We start from the raw sequence: 5249 nt of genomic DNA, 5'->3' as shown, positions 1-5249 counted from the left end.
ATGTTTTATTTGTTATTTTTATCAAACAATTACCTACCATAATGAATTAGTGTCACCCTTTCTATCCTATCCTTGAATTATTGGTTCATAAATTATCTTCAATTTCCACACCCCGAAGAGCACTAAAGTTGAAAAGCAATCTTTTTCACACACACACACACACACACCGTCCCAAGCCGCAGGTTTGTGTACATTACGGGCTTCCTGTTTAAGCATCTTGTCTTCCGTTCATATATTCATGCAAGAGAGAGCGTAACAACAAAAACAGAAAGGGCGGAGGACATCAGATCTGGCAGAAGTAACATCCTTAAAATTTCAGTTAGCAGAGCGTAGTTTCGATCTACGGACCTCTGGGTTATGGGCCCAGCACGCTTCCACTGCGCCACTCTGCTTGACGAGGTTAGAAAGTAGGACACCCTGATTAATTCGATACGCGTAAAATTGACTTGCGGAAAGTCGAGTCGACTAATTATTTCAATACCCCGACACATACAGGTGATCTATTGTGTTCAATATATATTAACAAACGTATGTAAATGGCATTGCAACCATTCAGACCCACATCCGTGCAGTGAATGAGTACCAGTCGGTGGTTGTGTCCCACTTCCCGGGTGTATAGGTGTGGGCAAAAAATAAATAAATAAAATAGCTATTTGAGATTCGAGGCTATAGCCCCAATGGTCAGTCCTAATTACGCCAATGACCACAAATAAACTCGTAGTTTTCTTTTTCTTTTTTCTTTATCTTTTTACAGCAAGGGAGCAGCTAAAAAAAAAAAAAAAAAAAAGACCGCCAGGGGCTGCTCCGACAAAAGAAAACAGAACGAGAGGCCAGAAGAGAGATCAAATTCGGGTGAAGAGGTGTCTTGATATTCTCCACTAAAAGAGATCAAGTCGTAGGCAGGGGGAAATACAGACGAAGGAAGGCTGTTCCAGAGTTTACCAGCGGAAGGGATAAAAGAATGAAGGTGCTGGTTAGTTCTTGCATAAGGGATTTGCAAAGTTTGTCACTCATATGGTATTGTCGTTTTGTTAATGCATGCATTATGCAAGAATATTTATTATCTTATTCCCGGCAAAAAAACAAAAGTTATGCAACATTTTTTCACACTCTGTCCTGCCTGGGGGTTGGGATGGCATGTTCCTCCCTTCTCCCTTGTTGTTTACCTGCAACAATAAACTATCAATCAATCAATCCTTATTGATCAAGATTTATTTGTGAATATATAGCTATACCATGCAAAAGTATTAAGAATATTTTACCTATATATTCCCTAAGTTAAGAAAAGGGCATGTGTTGAACCGAGTGGAAAAAAAAAAATTTCAAACGCTATTTTGGAATGAGCAATATTTTAAATGAATGTAGTTTTATCGAACATTTTACTGCTTAAAAGACCCACGAACACTTAATAAGATGGGGGTCCCCGGGCCTTAAGGAAGGGCCCACGATGGGCTGTAACGTAGATATACGGCCCTGCCTTCATCAGTGACTATAGTTCGTTTCATTCCGTCTGTCCATGTGCACTGCCAAACGTAGATGTGGCATCTGCGCATTGTTAGTTCGTGATAGCGTGAAGATCAATTTTATATTTCCAGTGATATATTTGAATGTTTGTATATTCAAAAAAACCTCAAGCCTTTTTATATGAACCGCAAACGTGCCGATTTGCGTCGATAATCTGCCATACAAGCACACGAAAGAACAATTTGTATATCAAATATAGTCTGATCATACTCGAACGATTTATAGCTTTTCAGATACCCATACTTCATTTAATTCAGGTACGTTAAGTGACATCCGACTCTGTAAGTGTCTATACATAAGGAATTTTGATGTGTTACATGTAAACAACATGGGTAGCCTAATATTTTAAACAGCCTAGCATCGCATTCAACAGTTCTTATTTACTATTTCATGCTATTTAGATTAATAATAATTATTTACATGCAGTAAATTATTACGATATCCTTTAAATGCAATTGCGGAGCCAGATGTCTTTTAATATATATACCTGAAATGAACTATCAATCAATGAATTTGAAAAACCAAAGATCATTCAAGCATGATATGACTATGTTATTTGCTGCAAATTTGTCTTTTCGTGTGCTTGTATGTTAGATTATCGATGCAAATGACCGAGTTGTTTTTTTGTATACATAAATATTCTTTTATGGACATTTTCACCTCCGGACATTTTCCACTCTCAGTAATCTATTTAATAAGAGCGAAATAAATATTTTTTTTTAAAGCATGGGGGGCACCCCCCCCCAAAAAAAAAGGAGGCCAACAGAGGTCAAGTCCAGGTGGAGGGGTGTCCTGAAAGTTTCCTCTTGAAAGAGTTCAAGTTTTGCCAAAAAATAAAAATAAAATAAAAAAAGTAAATGAAAAGCCCGGTCTCTTGAAAATAGCACGTCAACTTCTGCTGCATAATTACCTAAATCACAGCACAATGTCGGCATAACCTCGTGCTAGGTGGCTCAGTTTATTTCCATCCTATAGTCTATCGATTTTAACTTGAGCCCTTGGGCGCGACTCAGGGATTCCCCACCAGACCGCCCTGGTGCCACATCACTTCATTACTCTCCTCAGAGAGGGTCGCTACCTCTCTCTCCCTCTCTTGAATGGCTGTGCAGAGCGCGAGTGAGATCTACTTCAGAGTTGTCCATTGTGGCGTAACGCTGCCCACTGAATGGTGCGGGCTGGCGCCTGTTGCTAAGGTCCGTCAGGCGGCAACGTCGCATGAGCCACGTTGCCAAGTGATATGGAAGGTTTACTGAGTCTTTGTCTTTCCCTCTAATCCCAAGCCATTCATAACACCATGCAGTCGTATTATGAATGTATATATATATATATATATATATATATATATATATATATATATATATATATATATATATATATATATATATATATATATTCCATAAATAGATAACGTACAGACTAACAGTAAGACAGATCGCCATGTATAGGTTATCGCTATAGATCTGTAAACAATGGGGGTTTCCCCAGGCCAAGCCACAGGGCTCAAGTTAGAGTCGATGGACTACAGCCCAAAGGGTTCCTCTGCACCGAGACGAGCGTACTTCTGTAATAACACCTCGAGGCAGCGCCGCCCCACACGCTACATTCTCAAGACTTTCCCGATGCCAAGGCTTTACCGTGCGACAGGCTGTCCATAACTTTAATAAGTAATCGACACACGTCCAAGGGGTTTCACAATCTTGAGGACGACCCGTGTTCACGCTGCACTTCTGGCTATGGCTGGAACGTAGGGCGCGGCGCTCTGCAGCATGCTCAGTGCTCAACCCTGGCGAAGCTGCATGGCCGCTGAGCTACTGAACAGCTGTTATACATTTCTGTTCCCTCATCATGACGCAAATGTGCTACAGCACCATGCAGTGGTGGTTTCTGGATCGATATTTTTTATATTGGAAGATCAGTGTAGCTCATACATGGTGATAATAGGCTTACCTCTCCTTGTCAACACGTGGCAGCCGTCCCCTCACCTCACTCATAACATGGCGACGCGGCGCTCACTATTGAATTTAAAATATTTTTGGTTTTCTTGTAGCGGTATTATAAGTCAGACTATTATACAAAATTATCAAATAATTTCCAATATTGATGTTGCCTATATTTTATGTGTTCAAACGAACATCATTTATAACAACATATACACAGGGATATCTATTCCTTGTCCTAAGCAAGGATTATATACTATAATCCTTGGTCCCAAGGATGAGAGACATAGTTTGTCTCTCATCCTTGCCTTGTCCCTTGTACTATCAAGACTTGTGTCAGCTGCGGTCGCCAGACAAAATAAGTGACATCCAAAAGCTGGAACAAATTCAAAGGACCTTCAGCGAAAAGTTGAGTAATGTCCTGCATGATGATTACTGGGACAGGCTGAGGAAACTGAAACTGTAGCCTACTCGCTACAGAGGAGGGAAAGGTACTGCATAATCTACACCTGGAAGATCATGGAGAATTTGGTATATCTAACCCTGATGAGCTCTAGACACGTCCTTCCAACGTCACAAGACCCTCCTCTCAACAAGCTTCAATAATGTCGGTCCAAGACTATTCGACAGCCTTCCACGAGACATAAGGGACCTGACAAACTGCCAACTGGCCCGTTGAGTCTTTTAAGAGGACTGGACAAGTTCTTGGAACAACTGCCACACAAGCCTCCTATTCCACACGGTCCTGCCTCCTGCGGAGCAAGATCAAACTCTATTCCGGACCAAGTGCGCCCAGATAGAAAAAAAAAGGTGTGGAGGTGGTGGACTTCCAAGTTGACCATGGTGAAACTTCAACAGGTAAGCAAGTAAGTACTATATTTATTTCAAGCGTGCCACCCACTCTATGGAGCCACCTCTATTAAAAGCAAGATAGTCTTCAAGGAACCTCAAGAAAATAATTTGCTCTATTGTTCCTAACCTAGTCTAGATAATGGTCTTGAAAGGTCCTGAAAGGCAGACTTGGGTCACTCACTCTACCTCATTCTAAAGGGGCTATTACACGGGGACCCATTAATTGACAATATATCATCTTTAATTATCATGATACTGTATAGAAGAGCAAAGAGGAGACATCTTTGACCATTGCCCCAAGTTCTGACAAGTGACATCAGAATATAATGTATAATGCTTTATTTTACAGGGCATTTTTTTCTTTTTTACCTGACTGGGCTTATCATTGACCATAATATTGATTTTCTTACATGACATTTTCCTCAATTGTGGCGAGCTATATTAACAAAATACAAGTGATGATAAAAGGTGGTATTAAATAACAAACAAACTCACTGAATTGGGATTGAAGGAAACAAAGGTGGAACAAATCACATATATTTACAGCTCTACCCGACACCAACTCACATCATGAGGGTAAAGTAAGGGATAGTAACTTGGCAATGCAATGCCAACATAATGCCACAATCACCACTATTCAGCTCTTAATCTGCCCTACTTCTCAACAAGGACACTGATCGATTTTCAGTGCAATAAACCAAAACTATACACATGACCATAAAATATATATACATAATGTTAAGATGGGGGTTCCAGGCCTTAAATGTAAATTCTAGACAGAAACACTGATACTGTTATTAGTCTGTGTTGTGGGTGTGCATTACCAATGAATGTATTATGGTAGGCAGGTGTACTTGAACAAATGAGAGAGAGAGAGAGAGAGAGAGAGAGAGAGAGAGAGAGAGAGAGAGAGAGAGAGAGAGAGAGAGAGAGAGA

This window comes from Eriocheir sinensis, chromosome 36 (genome assembly GCF_024679095.1).
Source record: "Eriocheir sinensis breed Jianghai 21 chromosome 36, ASM2467909v1, whole genome shotgun sequence".
NCBI lineage: Eukaryota > Metazoa > Arthropoda > Malacostraca > Decapoda > Varunidae > Eriocheir > Eriocheir sinensis.
The sequence above is the reverse complement of the archived record's forward strand: the minus strand, read 5'-3'. Positions refer to the sequence as shown.